Genomic DNA, 21,846 nt, shown 5'->3' with positions numbered 1-21,846 from the left:
CATCCTTGTCTTGTTCCTGATCTTAGGGGGAAGGTTTTCAATTTTTCCCCATTGAGTAGGATATTAGCTGTGGGTTTTTCATATATTCCCTCTATCATTTTAAGGAAGTTCCCTTGTATTCCTATCTTTTGAAGTGTTTTCAACAGGAAAGGATGTTGAATCTTGTCAAATGCCTTCTCTGCATCAATTGAGATGATCATGTGATTTTTCTGCTTTGATTTGTTGATGTGGTGCATTACATTAATTGATTTTCTTATGTTGAACCATCCTTGCATACCTGGGATGAATCCTACTTGGTCATAATGTATAATTCTTTTAATGTGTTGTTGGGTTCGATTTACTAGAATTTTGTTGAGGATTTTTGCATCTATATTCATTAGAGAGATTGGTCTGTAGTTTTCTTTTTTTGTAATATCTTTGCCTGGTTTTGGTATGAGGGTGATGTTGGCTTCATAGAATGAATTAGGTAGCTTTCCCTCCACTTCGATTTTTTTGAAGAATTTGAGGAGAGTTGGTACTAATTCTTCTGGAATCTTTGGTAAATTCACATGTGAAGCCGTCTGGTCCTGGACTTTTCTTTTTAGGAAGCTTTTGAATGACTGATTCAATTTCTTTACTTGTGATTGGTTTGTTGAGGTCATCTATTTCTTCTTGAGTCAAAGTTGGTTGTTCATGCCTTTCCAGGAACCCGTCCATTTCATCTAAATTGTTGTATTTATTAGCGTAAAGTTGTTCATAGTATCCTGTTATTACCTCCTTTATTTCTGTGAGGTCAGTGATTATGTCTCCTCTTCCATTTCTGATCTTATTTATTTGCATCCTCTCTCTTCTTCTTTTTGTCAGTCTTGCTAAGGGCCCATCAGTCTTATTGATTTTCTCATAGAACCAACTTCTGGTCTTACTGATTTTCTCTATTGTTTTCATGTTCTCAATTTCATTTATTTCTGCTCTAATTTTGTTATTTCTTTCCTTTTGCTTGCTTTGGGGTTAGTTTGCTGTTCTTTCTCCAGTTCTTCCAAGTGGACAGTTAGTTCCTGAATTTTTGCCTTTTCTTCTTTTCTGATATAGGCATTTAGGGCAATAAATTTCCCTCTTAGCACTGCCTTTGCTGCATCCCATAGGTTTTGATATGTTGTGTTTTCGTTTTCATTCGCCTTGAGATATTTAATAATTTCACTTGCAATTTCTTCCTTGACCCACTCGTTGTTTAAGAGTGTGTTGTTGAGCCTCCACATATTTGTGAATTTTCTGGCACTCTGCCTATTATTGATTTCCAACTTCATTCCTTTATGATTTGAGAAAGTGTTGTGTATGGTTTCAATCTTTTTAAATTTGTTAAGACTTGCTTTGTGACCCAGCATATGGTCTATCTTTGAGAATGATCCATGAGCACTTGAGAAAAAGGTGTATCCTGCTGTTGTGGGATGTAATGTCCTATAAATGTCTGTTAAGTCTAGCCCATTTATTGTAATGTTCAAATTCTCTGTTTCATTATTGATTCTCTGTCTAGATGTTCTGTCCATTGATGAGAGTGGGGAATTGAAGTCTCCAACTATTATGGTAGATGTGTCTATTTCCCTTTTCAGTGTTTGCAGTGTATTCCTCACGTATTTTGGGGCATTCTGGTTTGGTGTATAAATATTTATGGTTTTTATGTCTTCTTGTTTAATTGTTGCTTTTATTAGTAGATAGTGTCCTTCTTTGTCTCTTTTAACTGTTTTACATTTGAAGTCTAATTTGTTGGATATTAATATAGCTACTCCTGCTCTTTTCTGCCTTTTCTTTGCATGAAATATCTTTTCCCAACCTTTCACTTTCAACCTATGTTTATCTTTGGGTCTAAGGTGTGTTTCCTGTAGACAGCATATAGAAGGATCCTGTTTTTTAATCCATTCTGCCAGTCTATGTCTTTTCATTGGGGAATTCAGTCCACTAACATTTAGTGTTATTACTGTTTGGATAATATTTTCTCTACCATTTTGCCTTTTGTGTTATATATATCATATCTGATTTTCCTTCTTTCTACACTGTTCTCCACACCTCTCTCTTCTGTCTTTTCGTATCTGACTCTAGTGTTCCCTTTAGTATTTCTTGCAGAGCTGGTCTCTTGGTCACAAATTCTCTTAGTGACTTTTTGTCTGAGAATGTTTTAATTTCTCCCTCATTTTTGAAGGACAATTTTGCTGGATATAGAAGTCTTGGTTGGCAGTTTTTCTCTTTTAGTAATTTAAATATATCATCCCACTGTCTTCTAGCTTCCATGGTTTCTGCTGAGAAATCTACACATAGTCTTATTGAGTTTCCCTTGTATGTGATGGATTGTTTTTCTATTGCTGCTTTCAAGATCCTCTCTTTCTCTTTGACCTCTGACATTCTAACTAGTAAGTGTCTTGGAGAACACCTATTTGGGTCTATTCTCTTTGGGGTGCGCTGGACTTCTTGGATCTGTAATTTTAGGTCTGTCATAAGAGTTGGGAAATTTTCAGTGATAATTTTTTCCATTAGTTTTTCTCCTCCTTTTCCCTTCTCTTCTCCTTCTTGGACACCCACAACACATATATTTGTGCGCTTCATATTGTCATTCAGTTCCTTGATCCCATGCTCAAATTTTTCCATTTTTTTTCCCTATAGTTTCTTTTTCTTTTTGGAATTCAGATGTTCCATCCTCCAGTTCACTAATTCTAGCTTCTGTCTCTTTAAATCTACCATTGTAGGCATCCATCGTTTTTTCCATCTTTTCTACTTTGTCCTTCACTCCCATAAGTTCTGTGATTTGTTTTTTCAGATTTTCTATTTCTTCTTTTTGTTCAGCCCATGTCTTCTTCATGTCCTCCCTCAATTTATTGATTTGGTTTTTGAAGAGGTTTTCCGTTTCTGTTCGTATATTCAGCATTAGTTGTCTCAGCTCCTGTATCTCATTTGAACTATTGGTTTCTTCCTTTGACTGGGCCATATCTTCAATTTTCCGAGCATGATCTGGTATTTTCTGCTGGCGTCTGGGCATTTAATCAGATTTCCCTGGGTGTGGGACCCAGCAGGTTGAAAGATTTTTCTGTTAAATCTCTGGGCTCTGTTTTTCTTATCCTGCCCAGTAGGTGGCGCTCATGGCGCTCCTGGCACTCGTCTGTCTGCGGGTCCCACCAGTAAAAGATCTATGGCTCTTTTAACTTTGGAAAACTCTCGCTGTGGGGGAGGGTTGCCAGCCGAAGCGGCTTGGGGGAGTACCGATCTGAATCTCCCAGCCTGCCCAGGAATCTGTGCATGTGGAGGGTCACCGGCCTCCATGGCTTGGGGGAGTGCTGGTCCAAATCTCCCAGCCAGCCCAGGATGCCAAGCGTGGCAGGGGGGTGCCAGCCGCCGTGGCTTGGGGGGTGCCTATCCAACGTTCCCAGCCGTACTGGGAAGCCACGTGTGTGGAAGGGACCACGGTCGCCGGTCTCCGCGTCTCGGGGGACCTCCCATCCAATTTTCCCAGCCGGTCTGCAGGGCCGCGCGTTGGGGGGGGCGCCAGCTGCTGTGGCTTGAGAAGACCGCCTGTCCAATTCTCCCAGCCGGCCCAGGAAGGAGGGAGGGAGGGACTCCGGCCGCCAGCCGCCCCAGCCCGGGGAAGCGTGCGCCCCTCGGTGATCTCACCGCTGCGGATTCTTCCTGCCGGTTGAGCCGTTCCAGAATGGGGTACACTGTCTTTTGGTCTCTGTCGTGGCTCTGGGAGCTGTTCTGTACTGTTTCTATTTCTTTAGTAGCTGTTCTGGAGGAGGAACTAAGAACCGCGCGTCTTACTAAGCCGCCATCTTCTCCAAAAGTCTGTCTAGACTTGTTTTAATTGGGGCATTTTCTCAGCCTTAGAACTGTAAACTAGCAAGTTATTAAATTCCCCTTTTTAAAAGCCATTCTGCTTCTGATATATTGTATTCAGGCAGCTAGCAAACTGCAACAGGATTGATCACATCTTCATGGGAACAACTTAATCAAGAGATTCTACCTGCAATAGAATCCAAGCCTGCAGCCACAAACTTGGATTACAAGAACATGGCTTTTCTGGGGATACATAACAGTTTCAAACCAGCATATTCTACCCTCTGGACCACAGAAAGACATGTTCTTTCCATGTACCAAATACCAAATAACATTCTTTCCATCACAAATCACAAAAGCCTTAACCATTTCAGGGACAATATAAATGCAATGCAATGTCAAAAACAGTGTAAAGACTCATCAAAATAACTACAGGCATGGTCTATCCTAAAGCTAAATTTTTCTCTGGCTGTAAACTTGTGAAACAGAACAAATTATCTGCTTCCAGTATACAAAGGAAGGACACTTTAAGATAAATGTTTCCATTGCCATACGAAGAAATTGGAAGGAACATATGGGTCAGAAGATTCAAACAGTTCCAAAAACCAGCAGGACAAACTCCATTAGATTTGAAGGTCTTAGAATGATGTTGCATACTCAGGGCTTGAGAGAGTGCCAGGCCCAACATTTCCAATGGCTTATGCAGTGACCCTGTCCTCTTACATAATATCTTGCAACATTATGGGATATTGCAGAGAATATCTTGTCTCAGCCCCTCCCTACCCAAGCATCTGGGTAGCACCTGGAATCTGCCATCTTTGAGGCACATGTTCAACCCCTTCAGAACATTGTGGTAGCAGCCAGGCCCTCCCCAATCCCCATGGAATGTGCTCCACCCTCTCTGATGCCTGAGGTGGCAAAACTCTCCCTTAACATGGAGAAAGAAGGCCTACTCTCTGTTTCTGGAGCAAACTCACTCTCCATATTCTAGTTTGCTAGCTGCTGGAATGCAACACATTGGATGGAATGGCTTTCAATAAAAGAGGATTTATTTTGTTAACATAGTTCTTCAGAGGAAAGGCAGCTAACTTTCAACTGAGGTTCTTCCTTACATGGGAAGGCAAAGGGAGATCTCTGCTAGCCTTCTCTCCAGGCCTCTAGGTCCCAACATCTTTACCCAGGGTGATTCCTTTCTGCATCTCCAAAGGCCTGGGCTGAGCTGTGAGTACTGAGATGAAGTATGCTGATTTGCTTTTGCTGTGCTACATTGAGCTCTCTCATTTAAGCACCAGCCAATTAAATCAAACATTCATTGCAGCAGGCATGCCTCCTAAGCAACTGCAGATGTAATCAGCCACAGATGAGGTTCCATGCCATTGCCTTATGTCCACAGCAATAAAACTAGACACCTTCACCTGGCCAAATTGACACCTGAATCTAACCTCCACACACATGCGTGCGTGTTTCTGCCCCCATGGCCTGAGATTTCCTGGCTCCAGAGCTTAGTTTCCATGGTTCTGCTTTGAAGCCATTTTTCCTTTAATCTGTCCATTTTCTGTCCTTTTAGTTCAGACTGGCAATGATTCTGTTTATAATGATCTTACAACAACAAAAATTTGTTTACTTGGCATGCAGCATACAGGGGTCAAAACCCTCAGTCAATAGAATTTTCCACAAATTCTTTCTGCAGTTCCAATTTTGTCTTTTTCTAAAATAGCTGAGTGGTTCCATGTTTAGTTAAGTCCTCATGTGGGGTACTTTTCTCTGTGTCTCAGAATTTTCCAGACCATCAATTTCTGATTTATTTTTACCCAAGTGTTTGGTTCTCAATTTATCTCTTTCCTGTCACATTTTATTGTAAGGTGCAAGGAGAAACCACACCACATTTTCCACACATAGGTTGGAAATTTCCTCAAATAAGTATCTAAGCTCATCATGTTCAAATTCTGCCTTCCATCCAACACCAGTACTCAATTTTGCCAAATTCTCTTGTACTTTAAAATGAGGAATATTCCCCTTATCCCTGTAAAATCTCTTCCAACATATTTGGTATTGGCAAATGGTAGCATGTAACTTCCCCAATACCAAAATCTGCAGAAGGAAACACCCAAGAGGATGCCAGAAGGTGAGAGAGGTCTTTGAAACCAGAATCTGGGAGAGAAGGACAGCAGACATTGCCATGCATTTCCCATGTGACAAGAGTCCCAACTAAGACATCCAGAGAAAGATACTTTGAATTTGAAGAAAGACCAATGGCGTTTGGGATTTCTCTGCCACAAGGGAAGGCACATAGCAATACTACTATCCTCTCCAAGCTGCTGGCTTCAAATGGCTCTCTCAGCTCCTGACATCTCCTGGGGTGTTTGCTCTCCAATGGTCTGTCACTTGGTTTCATCTCTCTCTGGTCTCTGTGTTGGTTCTAAGCTCTCTCTATATGTCTGCATTTTATTCTCTTCATAGAGTACTCCAATAAAAGTATTAAGACCTACCTTTAATTGAGTGGGTCACATCTCCATGGAAACAACCTAATGAAGAGGTCCCACACACAGTATATTTGCACTCACAAGATTGGATTAGAAGAACATAGTTTTGGGGGGTTTATGAAAGCCAGCACAGATGGCACATCAAATTCCATGTTTAATGCACTTTAATCTCTGGAATCAAATTCATGATCTTTACACATCCACATAAGCCACCCCCACCAAACTTACACCCAGAGTAAAGGCTACCACACATCCAGTTGTGTAAATCAGAAGCATTGTGGTCTTCTTTGAGAATATATTTTACCCCCCAAAATCATAGCAATTCCATGGCCAAGTTTCATGGATTTTACAACCTACATATTTCCAATTATATCCACTTATTTCCACCTCCATTGCCATGGCTTTAGACAAATCAACCAGCACCTCATGTGAATTTCTGGGATAGCTCCCTGTCTGTCCCTCTTACACCTGTTCTTCCTTCTCTGCAAATTATTCACCTTCAAGACAAGTGATCTTTTAGAAGACAAATTTGCTCATATCACCTTTCTGCTTCAAAACTTTCCAAATTTTTCCAGTATGTGTGGCTTAAACGCTAATGACAGTTAGAAGGCACCTCCTTTTGGGTCTTTTAAGTCAAATTTTTGCATTTTTGTGGCATTCTTTAATCGTGGCTGCATACGCTACCACTTATACTCCTGGGAGCAAAGCTCATGTCACTCCTGGGTTATTGCCCTTATTATGACCCTAGTACACAGAAGGTTAGGGACTGTAGTGGATTTCCAACTAGTATTTGTTTATTAATTATGTGAAAGAAAAAAATAAATGATGATATCAACTCTCTCAAGTTTACTTGCAAATAAAACATAACCTTAAGTAATATACTAATGATTGTTTGGTAACTTTTCTGTAACACCATAAATAATTCTAAGGCTCAGTACAAGTATAAATAGTTTAGTATGACCATACATATTCTGGGGAAAGAAATGCTGATAAAGAGTAATGCTGTCAGATATGTCAAATATTTTTGGCATTGGGGATTTTGATTTCAGATATGTCAAATATTTTTGGCATTGGGGATTTTGGATTCAGGCAACAGAAAGCAACATGTTGAAACTAAGCAGAAAATAAAATGACCAAATGAATATTATGTGGCTAACAGATTTGAGCAGAAGTTGTGGGAACATGGTGTAAAAAATGTAGTGGGAGTTACATAACATAAACCCAGTCTAGAACATCACAGAAAGAGAGTATGTGATCCCACTCTCACCACCGCTGGGCAATGACGGTACTGATGACAATGTGAACACTGGACACTAATCATGAAACACTGGAGGTTGGAGACATCTACTGCTGCCATCATTGGAGAGAATTTTGTCTGCAAACATTTTAGACTCTGAGTTGAACATCAGAAAAGTTTCTACATGTATTATTTTAAAAAGTACTTCTATAGGATTAAATGCCTGTTCCTTCACAACTAAATAACTAAAATGCAGTTATTTCCATCTTAGTGTTTTTACAGAATCCAAGACTTTAGGTGCCATCTACCCTTATTTTAAAAATATAAGTAAAGAGAAAGAAGTTTAAAGGTTTTTAACCCCAACTCTGTCATCTAAGAGTTTCAGCTTCATGCTCCCTCGTTCTTTGCAATAACTTCCGTCAGCCAACACCCTGGAGCAGGGTACGTCTGAGCCTCACAAAGGCAACCTTACCTCGGTTTGGGACCAAAGTAACAGTAGGCAAACGAGATGCTGTCAAAAAGCTCAGGCTCCTGTTCTGTGGTGTTTTCATGTCAGATTTTTTACAAGCTTGTACTTTTCCCAACAAGTAGATGCAAGACATTACATGACATATGACATAAATGTTACAAGCAACATAAGTCTCTTCACCTAATACAGTTACTGACTGTATTTTTGCTTAATTATTTTTCCAAGGCCTGTTTTTTTCAGCATCTCAGGATTAGTCCCTTTTAATTTGCTCACAAGAGTAAGACTTTGATCAAATCATACATACCTTCTCAGTGTAGCCTTCTGAGACCTTTCATGTTTCCAGTATTTTTATTCTGCCCTTTCACATGCTTTTGAAGATGTGCCCTTGCAGTTTCTCCTGTACAAATATTTTACCTTCCCCTTGAATCTGAGCTGCACATGTGAGTTGCATTACTCAATATAATGCAGCAGAAACGAGGTGGTATTAGACTATGTTTCAAGAGGAAAAGAAGCTGCAAGATTATGTCTCCATCCCAAATCCTCAGGCTCCACTGTGTTTCAGGTGAGAGAAGAATTGCAAACTTGAAGATGGTATTTTTCCTATAGAGTAATCCTACTATTCAGATACAAAATTCACTGTGCTAAAACTGAATTTAAAGCAAATAAATAAATGTTACAACACCTGGAAAAATAAACACAGACCTAAGAAAGAGAACAGAAAAATGGAATATTCCCTGGTGCAAGAAGGGAAAGATAATTTTCCCCTCATCCCTTTCTTTAGATCACTTTCTTTAAAAAAAATTCAGATTGAATTTTTCTATTTCCCTTTGAGTGGTAAGCACTTTTTAAAGCTAAATAACCCTCTTTTACACCAGACGTTATATAACCAGGAATGTCTTTTTTCAGACACCTGGGAGCCATGTATCTGAAAATGAATCATCAAGAATATAGTGCTCAGAAGGAAAGATAGAGGATAAGGAGTGAGATGGTAAAACTTAGTAATGGCTAGAGTGCATAGTGATGGTGACTAAATGTACAACTACAAAAATATCTTTGTGTAAAGGAGAACAAATGAATATCAAAATTGCAAGGTGTTGAAAAAGGGATGGCACACAGGAAAAAGTGCAATCAATGCAAGCTAGGGTCTATAGTCAATAGTAACGTTGTAATATGCTTCCACTGAATGTAACAAAGGCCTTATGCCCAAACTAATTATCAAAACAGGTGGGGGATATGGGGAGGAGTATGTATTCTTTGTGGAATTAAAGCAAATGTCTTCATATAGATCATGGTGGCAAAAGTATGGCTATTTACTTAGGTTGAACTATATGATGTATGAGTAAAACTGTTTAAAAATGAACTGAGAGAAATAAGTGCTATAGAAAATGTGGAGAAAGAGATGTACCTATCCACTGTTGGTAGGGAAGCTCAGAGGAGTAACCCTTCTGGAGGGCAGTGTGGTGGTTCCACAGGAAGCTAGAGGTGGGGTTGTCATGTGATCCTGCAATCCCATTGCTAGGAGTATACCTGCAGGAACCGAGAGTGGAGACGGGAATAGATATTTGCACACTAGCGTTTACAATGGCAGTGTACATGATTCCCAATGGATGGAGGTGTCCTAAGGGTACAATAACTGAGGAAGGGGAGGGGGAACTGTGGTATATATGTACAATGGACTACTGAGCATGAAGCTGTGAGGCATGCAACTAGGTGAATGAATCCTGAGGACAGAATGTTGAAAGAAATGTCAGAAACAAAAACACATATATCATGCCTCACTCATATGGACTAACTAGATTATACAAACTCGGAATACTGAAGTCAAAAACATGGGTTATTAGGTTGGGACCTCTTGTAAATAGTCCTAGATTGTAAGCTCTTATAGTAGTCACATATATTCAGGAGTTTTAACAGTTATTTCTAAATTCTGAGATACTGAACTGTTTGTGTATAACCTGGCATTCCTTGAAACTTCAAGTATTTATGTGACACCTGAGATTCAGAGTTAGAGCTCTGAAGCTATGAAAGTCAACATTACCCCATACAGTTACTGTTAAAAAAGATGAAAAAATGATCAGCCTTTGACTAGAGATATGAATGAAGCTGATCTGGTAGGGTAAGACTAAGGTAAATCAGAATAAGGATAGAGGATGATATGGTCCATATTTTAAAACTTCAACTTCTGTGTGAGTTGAAAGGCAGAGATATTTACTTTGTGAAAAATTTATATTTTGGGTAGTACATTATCTTACCTAACTGGTATGGTCAGTTTATTCAAACACAATAATTACATGGAATCTTGAATAAGGAGTGAGATCTTGTTCGTTTGCACAGGTTAGTGTGATGCCCTGATATGTCCCAGAGTAATCTGGGCAGAGAATAAAAAAGTATTTGCAAAGTCCCCTTGGGAGACTGGGGAGAAAGGAGGAAATATTCAACTTTCCCATCTGGGGAATTCCTGATATTCTTGGAAGCAGTGGGATCAACCACTTCAATAGACTGAGCCCTCAATCTTGGGGTTTCCCCTTATGAAAATTATTCTTACAAAGGAGAAACTAAGCCTACTTATGGTTATGCCTAAGAGTCACCTACAAAGAAACTCAGATGTTGCTTCTCTAAGCCAATTAGACAGGTGAACTCACTGCCCTTCCTCCCTAGGTGGGTCATTCCTCCCAGGGGTTTAAATCTCCCTGGCAATGTGGAACAGGGCTCCTAGGGATGGGCAAGAACTTGGAATCATGGGGTTAAGAAAGTAAGTCTTTTTGACCAAAAGGTAGAAGAGAGAAATGAGACGAAATAAAGTTTCAGTGGATGGGAGATTTCAGAGTCAAGAGGCTATCCTGAAGGTTATTCTTATGCGTTATATAGATATTCATTTTTAACTTATGACATATTGGAGTGGCTAGAGGGAAGTACCTAAAACTGTTGAATTGTGTTCTAGTAGCCTTGATTCTTGAAGATGATTTTATAACTATATAGCTTTTACAATGTGACCGTATGATTGGGAACACCTTGTGTCTGATTCTCCTTTTATCTAGGGAGTTGACAGATGAGTAAAAAACTAAGGATAAAAATAGGTAAATTATAGGGGAAGATAAGGGATAAAAGAATTGAGTAGATGAAAATACTAGTGGTCAATGAGAGGGAATGGTAAGGGGTATGGGATGTGTGAGTTTTATTCTTTTTTCTTTTAATTTATTTTTCTGGAGTGATGTAAATGTTTTAAAAATGATCATGGTATGAATACACAACTGTGTGATGGTATTGTGAGCCACTGATTGCATACCATTGTGTGAACATTTATCAATAACAATATTTTTTTAAAAAGAAGACAGGGCCCTTCTCTCCCATTTCTGTGGGAGGATTTGCTTTGGATAAAGGCAGTTAACTAAGATGAGGGTCACCCCCATGACATGGTGAGTTTTGGATGAACTATGTGTGATAAATGATGCTGTCAAGTCCTCTTACTGGCAGACTATCATTTCACTTGAGAACATGCAGATAATGTTGTATCTACCTGCTTTTTGATAAGGTGATATTTTATTCTGTTTTTGTAATCCTTTTAGGGGATTGCCTGAGTGTGCATCATATTCTGATTTAATTCAATAATCAAACTGTTTTCTTGTGGAGAGGCTTCATGGATTGGCAGAAGATTTTATTTTGAATTACATTTCCAAAATAGCTCTATTCAAAAGGATAGCGTTAGTCTGACAATTCCTAATTGAACAGATCATCTGAAGGACTTATGACCACATAACATTTAAGTAAGTGACACAGAATGATAAAGAAGCACTCACTTCTAACTCTTCCTTATTTTGGAATTCTAGACAGATGAACCACATTATTGAGTTAAGCATTTTTATTATGGATTAAAAAATCCCATCAGGAGTACGATGGGGTGGGATAATATTGAAAGCCAGAATGTTATCTACAGGTCCGTCTCTTCAAATGTAATAGCTCTCTCTGTCATTTTTGGAATGGGTTTATGAGAAAACAGTGTGGATGTTGCCTGAGGAAGATTCCCTTGTTTTGGAAATATTAAAATATTTGTTGGGGCTCTTAGGCTGCATCTCAAGCAAATAAATTAAAGGGATTGATGGAATTCATACCATTTTTAAAGGAAATGAAAAGATCATATGGATAACCAGAAAGAAAAATTGAGAAAAATGAAAGTGAAACTGTGAAAATTAAAGGCACTTTCACATTCATGGTGGCCTCCTCTTTTTTCTGCTGTAAGGAAATGATGGAATGAGATGTAGGTGACTTGTAGGTTAAAGTCTAAGCTATTGTGCATGTCAGGCATGCCCACTTTGGTTAGATCCAGTCTTGATTATCAAGATAAATTTTGACTTGGGTGGGTTAGTTTTGGGCTGACCAAAGACCTTCATTAATAAACATTAGGGCCTATCTTTAATGATTACAAGACTCTAAAGCTTAAAAACTGGATAACTGGGTACAAATGTTGGTTAGTTACAAGGTTTTCACAGTCACAGAGGCAGAAGATAAGGGCTAAATAATAATTTTCAGAGATTAAGGCAGCTGGATTACAAGTTAGAGATTTCAGGTATTCCCTCTGTCTACTCCAGTATACCAGAAAGCAAAAATAAGTATCTATATAATGATTCAGTATCAAAATTATCCCTTAAATTCTGATTTCTCAGTTACAATATCCCCAGGAAGGAAAAAGTTCTGGCCAAGGCTTGCAGTAAGAGACAGAAATGAGCTGGGTACATCACAAGCAGACCCAAACCATGCTGCTTAAGGAACCAGAAACTTTCAGATCCATTGATGTAGATGTTTCCACCTGGTGTCTCATGTAATTTAGGTTTTAGAGAATTAGAGAAAGGTTTTTAGGAGGAGTATGAATAAGAGAAAGGACTTTCAATCTTCTTTGATTGCTTTCATTTTTAGAAGAAAAGGCAGCACTGAGCAAGGAAACTGAGGTAGGACTGTGAAGAACTACAATTAGAAGATGATAAGCACAAAGGCCTGGCTGGAAAGAGGGTCCAGGAGGGAGGGAAGGAGGGAGGGAGGCAGTCCAGGTCAGTGATGGGGATTCTGAACCTGAAGTGGACAGGATTATAACTTGGAAAAACCACTGATGTAGAGGAAAATAGCAGGAAACAGTGGAAGAGAAGGAAATTGAGAAGGAATTAAAATAGGAAAGTTTTTAATATTGATTCATCAGAGTATAAATCTCACTGAGTCTTATAAAGCAGTGGGTGCAGCTGGGAGTTTGCTTAGTTCAGTCATGTGCATCCATCTGTACAGAACTTACTGACAATGTGCCTGACAATTTGTAAGGAACACAGAAGGTTCTAGTTGTCAGGATAATAGCCCCCAAATGTATTCCCAACCTAATCCTGGAACCTGCAATTTTTTTTTTACCATTTATAGCAAAAAGGGGCCCTGGATTATTTGGGTGTCTCCTGTGAAAAAATATGAACCCTTAAAAGAAAGGAACCTCACAAGACTGGGTGATGAAAGATACGACTACAAAGTAGGGTCAGGGGACTACAGTGTTGATTACTATGAAGAATGAGGAATGAAGAGGTCTTTACAAGCTGGAAAGGCAGGAAGCAGATTCTCCCCTGAGGCTACCACAAGGGGACACAGTCCTGCCACACCTTGATTTTAGCTTAGGGAGAGCTATTTTGCACTAATGACTTGGAGAATTATAAATGAGACATTTGAGTGTTTATGGGAATTGCTACAGAAGCAATAGGAAACTAAAGCAGAAATCTTTACTGTATTTTCCTACAGTGACCATCCACAAAAAGGGATTAAAGAGACCCAAACCTAAATGTCTACTGGGCCCTGAAAACCTTCCTGAAAAGAAATCAGGAGGCACAGCCTCCTAGGCAGATAAAGGAGTTAGGTTAACCCAGAAGTGAATGGACAGGAAGCAGCTGCTTCAACCAGAAACTCATTGATCAACAGCACAGAACATGAGGTTGTATTCAACAGTGAATCACAATGGGAGGAAATATGGCTTTTCTAGGGTACACACATCCTTTCAAACTGGCACATTCCACTCTTTGGACCCTAAAAAAGACATGTTTTTTCCATATACAAAACATATTAATTCCATCACAATATCAGAAATCCTAAAACCATTTCAGTAGCAATACAAATGAAATACAAAGTTGGAAACAATATAAACTCTTATCAAAGTTACTTACAGGCATGGTCTGTTCTAAGGCAAAATTATCTTGTGGCTCTGGACCTGTGAAACTCAGACATGTTATTTACTGCCAACATACAAAGGAGGAACAGTCATAGGATACAAAATAACCATTTCCATATGGAAGAAGGAACACGGGTCACCAGACCCATATAGTTTCGAAAACCTGCAGGGCAAAGTCCATTAGATTTCAAAGTCTGAGTATTATTTATCTTTGGGGCTTTAGAAAGCAGCAGTTCCACCCTTTCCAAGGGCCTATGCAGAGGCCTGCCTCTTTCCAAACACAATCTTGGGAACATTGGGGAGACCACCCTGTTCTCGGCTCCGCCATCTCCAAGGGTCAGGGCTGCACACAGGCTCTCTTCCATCTCCAGGGCACACACTCACCCCATCCATATGGCAGCAGTCAGCCTCTCCCCAAACCCTAAGGAATGTGCTTCACCTTCTCCAAGGCCTGAGGCAGCATGACTCTTCCACTGTGATGAGGTGGAAGGCCTATCCTCTGCCGTTGGGGAAAACTTACCTTCTCCATGTGCTTGGGTGGCTCCACTCTCCTGGCCCAAGGATTCTTGACTTCAGACCCCAACCTCTATCTATGGTTTTGCCTCAGAAGTTATTTTTCCTTCAATTGTCCCTTCTCTGTCTCTCTCAGTCCTGACTGGCAGTGGTTCTCTTTATACAGATCTGCAACACTCTCGTTGGCTTTCCATGCAGTAGCCTTGGATTGTGCCCATCAGACATAAGGAATTTCCACGAATCCTTCCTGGATAACTTCAGGTCCAATCTTGGCTTTCTCTGAAATAGCTGACTGGTTCCACATTTGGCCAAGTCCTCACTTGGGGCACTATTCTCTGGGGTTTCCCTTCCTGGAAGTCCAGAATTTTCCAGAACATCAGTTTCTGGTTTCTTTGTACCCAAGAGTTCAGTTCTCAGCTTATGTCTCTCCTGTCACATTTCACTATAATCTGTGAGAAGCCAGGATGCAGTTTCCACAATTGATTTGGAGATCTCATCTGCTAAATATCCAAGTTCATGGTTTTTAAAATCTGTCTTCCAGCCAAAGCCATTAATCAATTTTGCCAGATTATCTGCTATTTTAAAATAAGTACTGCCTTCCTTCCAGTTTGTAATAATGTGTGCCTCATTTCTGTCTAAGGCCTTATCAATAGATTTTTAGAGTCCACATTTCTACCAACAGTCTCTTCAAAGCATTCTAGGTCTTCTTGATAAACTACTCACAACTCCTCCAAAATCTTCCCCTTATCCATTTAAAAAGCTGTTCCAATATGTTTGGTATTTGCAAACCACAACCGCACCACACTTCTCTGGTACCAAAATCTGTTCTAGTTTGCTAGCTACCAGAATGCAATAAACCAGAAACAGAATGGCTTTTAAAAAGGGGAGTTTTTATAAATTGCAAATTAACAGCTTTTAGGCCATGGAAATGTCCCAATTAAAGCAAGTCTATAGAAATGTCCAATCTAAGTCATCCAGGGAAAGATGCCTTGATTCAAGGAGGCCGATGAAGTTCAGTGTTTCTCTCTCAAGTGGAAAGGCACAGGGCAAACATGGTTGGGGTTTCTCTCTTGGCTGGCAGGGTATATGGTGAAAATGGTGTCATCTGCTAGCTTCCTTTCCAGCTTCCCAGGAGGTGTTTTCCTTCTTCATTTCCAAAGGTTGCTGGCTGGTGGACTCTGCTTCATGGTTCTGTTGTTCTTCTCTGCTCTCTCTGAATCTCCTGCTTTCTCCAAAATGTTTCCTCTTTTATAGGATTCCAGTAAAGTAACCAAGACCCACCTAGAATGTGCAGAGACACATCTCCACCTGAGCAAGTCTAACACCCACTCTTGAGTGAATCACATCTTCATGGAGATAATCTAATTAAAGTTTCCAACATGCAGTACTGAATAGGAATTAGAAGAAATGGCTGCCTTTACAAAATGGGATAAGGATTAGAACATGGCTTTTCTAGGGTGCATATATCCTTTCTAACCAGCCCCAGATGTTTCACATAATGACCTACAAGGGTGAGTGAAACCTGGATAGGAGGAAGCAGAATCTGAAATCAGAAATATATACCAGATTAGAAATTCAAACCCTTCTCAAAGATTTGTTTCTGAAGGAGTGAGAAATAGCAGCTGGCTGGCTATTGGCATTTGTGCCTTATCACCCAAAGAACTTTCACATAGCATCCAAAACACACTTGAACAGAGAACTGACTTTTTCAGTAGCAACAATGAAAGCAAAAGACAGTAGAATGATATCTTCAAAGTGTTGGAAGAAAATATCTACATATCCAGAATTCTAAATGTAAAATAATCCATCAAGTATAAAGGCTATCTAAGAAGAATTCTGGACACACAAAAAATGAGCGTATGTATTGCTATCAGAAACTTTGTAGAGAGATTCTAAAGGTTCTTGAGGCTGAGAAAAAATATTCATGATGGAATGTTGAGAAGCAAAGATCAGTAGAAAGTGATAAATGTGGGTAATAAAAATGTATGTTAATTGCACAAACAGTAACTGATATTTAGTGAAAGATGAAGAAAAAGTAATGAACTTAAAATAACTGACAAAATGGTAAAAGTCAGTAAACAGAATTTAAGAGATCTAAGAATTTTGCTTTACCCAGGAGGACAGTTGAGGGTTTCAATTAATTGTAGACATTAATAATATTGTTATGTGTGTTATAATTCAACAAATAAATCACTAAAATAATTCAAAACACATTATTTGTAATGCACTAAAAGAGAAGGAGGAATAATAGAAATTACCCAGTCTACACTGTATAAAAGGCAAAAGAATAGAAAAACTATTGTAAATAAGGTATAATAAATAAAAAGCATGTTAGGAATTAATATACATTAGTAATTATTTTACTTATCAGATTTTCCTACTTAACTACAAAGTTCATCACATTATAAGAATCACACACCCAAAACCACAGTCCTTAAAAGGAAACACATCTAAAGCATCATAAAGCTTTAGAAAGCTTGAAAGTAAAAGAATGGAAAATTATATATGTGTATATTTATAAATTCACAAAATTAACCGAAGAAATAGGATAGTTATAATAATATCCAAAATGCATATGCTTTAAGGCAAAAAAAATTACTGGTTAAAACACTTTACTTCATGATGATAAAAGTTTTAATTCACCTTAAGATATAGCAAATCTTTTCGCCTGCCATGCAGGAGAGCCCGGTTTGATTCCTGGTGCCTTCCCACGCAAAAAAAAAAAAAAAAAAATACAACAATACTAAATTTTGTCCATCTAATAACCAAACCTCAAAATAAAGAGAACAGAAAGTGAACAATTATAGGGAGAAAAAGCATAAGTACAAGTAATGGGGGTTATATTAGCTCCCCACTCTCAGGTTTATAAAACAACCAGGAAAAGTTTAAAAAATAGGAAAATATGAAGAACAAGCAGAAAAAATTATTAAAGCATTAACAGAGTTATAGATTCATTTCAAACTACACATGGAACCACTTAAAAAATTGATCATAGGCAGAGACAGCAAACAAACATAAACACATTTCAAAACACTGAAACACACTGAGGATATATTCTGTGACCTGCATGCAATTAAGCTAGAAATCATTTGAAAATGATTTCAAAATATCTGTATATTTAAAAAATAATAAACTCATGTGTACATACTACTTCTGACAAGCTCAAGTAAGCTCCTAGCAAACAGAATGTCCCACAGATAATAATGAACTCACCACAAAATTCAAAATACTAGAAGCACTGGGTCCTGGACATAACCTGATAGATTCTGGAAGAGAGTCAATAATTGGGATAAGAAAAGTTTAATGTAAAGAATTATTAAGTATGATAGAGTAGTAACTAAAAGATAAGAGAACTCCACATGGTACCTTAGGGCTGAGAGAGCATCCCTTAGAAGGACAAACAGGGGTGTGGGGGTCCTGTCCCCAAGACTGGCTTTTAGAACTTCTTGGAGAAGGTATTGTTGGAATCACCTGGATGGCAGGGAAGTTCGCTGGATTGCACAGGCCAGAGCTGGTCTGCAGTCTCTAGGTAACAGGAAGGAACCCTCCAAGCATGTGTGTATACACAGTGAAATTCTATTTAGCAATGAAGGTGAATAAACTGTGGATGCATACAACAAAATAGATGTTCTATAAATATTGAGTGAAAATGCTAGGAACAAAATAATGTGTGCAGGATGATTCATTCCATTTATACAAAGTCCCATAATCAAAACTATCTGGTACAGGGATGTATATGTGGAATTTTAAAATGTAAGTCAAAGAAAAGATTATGAGATTCAGAGTAAGAGTTAACATCAAGTAGGAAGGGTTATGGTTAGTAAGGGATGAGTAGATATCAGTGGGAGGGGGGACAGAAATGTGCTAGGTCATGATGAAAACTTGGTGACTACTAGGTTGTTAAAAAATATGTGTGTGTTTTCTGCAATTTTCATTGCCATATTTTATAATAAAGTTTAAAATAATATTTATCATACATATAATTTCACAAATTTGTCGTTATGTATGAGAAATAATATCCACAAAGTACCCAGCACTGTATTTCACTTAGAGTATTTGGTTAATTAATATTTTTTAAATAAATAACATGTAAAAATAAACTGAATAAAGCATTAATTCTATCAAAGTTCATATAAGTGGATAGAACAGTTATAGCTTGTACTAATTTATATCGCCAGTTCAAACATCTTTTCTGAATTCTAAACTCTTAACATTCTCAGATGTCTCTATGGCACTTCTAGCTCAGTATCTCTGGAGCCTATCTCATGATCTTTACACCTCCACACAAGCCAGTCCCACTCACTGCAACCCAAGGGAAGGTGCAGCACACATCCTATTGTCTAAACCAGAATTAGTGAATTCATCCTTGACAACACTCTTTACCTCAACACTCATGTCCACCTCCTGTCAATTTTACAACTACGTGTTCCCCAATCCATCCACTTCTTATCTCCACTGCCATGGCTTTAGACCAGGCCACCAACATCTCTCTCCTGGGTTCTTCAAATAGCTTCCTAAATGATCTTCCTACAACCTATTCCTGACTTTTTTTTTTAAGTTAACTCCACTAAAACCAGAGTGAACTTTTTTAAAAGGCAAATTTGTTCATGCCATCTATTTGTGGGAAAATATTCCCACCCAAGTGGTCCTATAGGCAACCTCAGTAAATGCCTCTCTCAATCCAGTGACCAACCTTTTAGGATCCAGTTCTTTTCCTCCGATCTAATCACAGACCTTAAAAAGCTCTCTGTCCTCTGTTTAAACAGAGCTGAGGTCTATTCCTTCCACCTGGTATGGAAGCCCCTGAATAAAGTCATCTTTGCTGGTTTAACATTGTCTGTTGCAGTTTTTTTCTTTGGCATTGATCAAGGACTTGGGTGCAGTGAACAGAAACCAGTTGAGTCTCCCCTAAGCTGAAAATGAAGTGGCAGACTGAACATCCATAGTTTACAGATTTGAGGAGGAGTTTAGAGGACATGGTGTAGAAAATGTGCTGGAATCTAAATGGCATAGATGGAGTCCAGCAATCACAGAGATAAGTTTAACATGATCCTACTGTCATCACGGATGGACAGTGGACAGTCCTGATGGCCCATTCACAGTGGACACCAGTCATAGGACATTGTATAGTGGAAGCCTCTACTTCTGCCCTCATGGGAGAGAATTCTGTCAGAAAACATTTTGACTCTGAGATTTGAGAATTAAGACAATTTCCAAACATATTCTTTCGAGAAATGCTTCATGATGAACAGATTTCTGTTCCTAGTGGTTGTAATAGCAATATTAAAATATGAATGTATCCCTCTTGGTTTTGTTAGCAAAAGTTACCCTCTTCTCTCATAGACAAAACCTAAGTAAATAATAAGAGCTTATATTATTTTTAAACCAAGCCTGTGGTTTCAACTTCCTCCTCCTGTTTCTTTGCAGAAACATCCCCCAGCCACTACCCTGCATCATTCTTGATGATTTGAGCCTCATGAATCGAACCTTTACTGGGCTTTGGAGAACATCAGTCAGAAGAGAAGCTGCAACATGGTGTCACCAGCCCAGAGCCTCTGAATTCTGCTCTACTGTGTTCCAGATAAAAACATATTTGCCAGCTTAGAGCTGTAGCTTTTTCCTCCAGATGCATCTTTCTATTCAGAAAGATCCATGGTATTAAAATGAAATACAAAATTAATGCTAAAGTAGCACAGGCCTGTCCACCTATCACAGTTATAGATTATTACAGCATCATTTTTTCTTCTGTCCCTGAGTGGCACAGCATCTCCATATTCAATCACAAACCTTCTCCCAAATATGCCATGCCTCCATGGATTCATGTCTCTTGAAATGTGACTTTGCAGCCTCTCTCATAACATACTAGGGTCTACTACTCTCTGCTTTAAAATGACAATTCTGTGAATAACATTGTTCAAGAAAATGCAGTCTAGGCTTCAGTTAACCTCTTAATCTTTTACATTCTCTCTTGTAAACCAGCCAAGAACTAGAATTATTCTAGCAGATTATGAGGGGCATGTGGTCTAGTCAACCCAAAGCCAAGCTGATGACCAACAAAAGACATGTGAAAGACAAGAAACATAGTTATGCCTTTCTAGGTCTGGGAGATCCCAGTGAGGCTGCCAGCTAATTGGATGTGCAAGGGTGTGCCCAGCCAAGATGAGTGAAGTCAGCCCATACTAACCAAACAACAACAACAACAAAAAAGCCTAGCTATGAAAATGCTTATAATTTTAAGCACTGGGATTTGAGATAGTTTATGACATGGCAATAGCTGATCTATTATCCTCTTTTAAATAGCTACCCACTCTTACACCAACAAACTATTTCCCCTCACATTCTTTTCTTTTTCTTCATAGCCAAATGACAAAGAAATATTTTACTTAGGTGTGCCAGTTTGAAGTTATTATGTACCCCAGAAATCCATGTTCTTTAATCTTCTTTCAGTATTGCAGAGTCGGACCTTTTTGGCTATTTCCATGGAGATGTGACCCACCTAATTATGGATGATAACTTTTGATAATGATAGTTTCCATGGAGACATATCTCCACCCATTCATGGTGGGGTTGCTTGCTAGAGCCTTTTAAAAGGGAACCATTTTGGAAAAAGCTTTAGAGCCATGAGATCCACCAGAACCAACAGAACAACTAGAGCCAACAGAGCCCACACAGCCAGAGGCCATTGGAGATGTAGAAAGAAAATGCCCCAGGGGAAGCTGTTGAAGAAGCCTGGAGAGAAAATCAGCAGATATCCCATATTCATCATGTGCCTTTCCAGTTGAGCTAGAAACTGTGAGCATCATTGGCCTTCCTGAACCAAGGTATCTTTCCCTGGATGCCTTAATTTGAAAACTCTTACAACTGTAAAGTTGCAATTTAATAAATTCCCTTTTTTAAACTCCATTCCATTTCTGGTAAATTGCGTTCTGGCAGCTTGCAAACTAGAGCATTACGTGTGAGTTTATTTTCTCTCTCAAAAACTAGAATAAAAGGAGAGATCTTTGTATTGGACACATAAGAAGCAATCAATAAATATTTTTAAAGGCTTGGATTCTATATCATCAACTTTAACAAAGAATGGTTATGTAGGTGTGTTCAGTTTACACTGTTCCAATTTTCTCAGTTCCTGAACCTGAATATCCTTAACCCATGTGTTTCAGAA

The 21,846-nt window shown here is 38.9% G+C and overlaps 1 long non-coding RNA gene across 2 annotated transcripts in view; it reads left to right on the top strand.

The window, feature by feature from the left end:
- LOC143661354 (uncharacterized) overlaps positions 1-21,585 on the top strand; it is a 39,222-nt gene extending 17,637 nt beyond the window's left edge. The window contains exons 2-3 of one of the 2 annotated variants that reach the window (XR_013164523.1): positions 20,112-20,339; positions 21,132-21,585. This is a non-coding gene — a long non-coding RNA (uncharacterized LOC143661354). Of the gene's footprint in view, positions 1-20,111; positions 20,340-21,131 lie in introns of those variants that run through there. The other variant, XR_013164522.1, reaches the window with a different exon arrangement.
- Positions 21,586-21,846: the final 261 nt, after the last annotated feature.

The sequence above is a fragment of the Tamandua tetradactyla genome, chromosome 17 (assembly GCF_023851605.1).
Source record: "Tamandua tetradactyla isolate mTamTet1 chromosome 17, mTamTet1.pri, whole genome shotgun sequence".
NCBI classification, from domain to species: Eukaryota; Metazoa; Chordata; class Mammalia; order Pilosa; family Myrmecophagidae; genus Tamandua; species Tamandua tetradactyla.
This window is presented reverse-complemented; position numbering and strand designations above follow the sequence as displayed.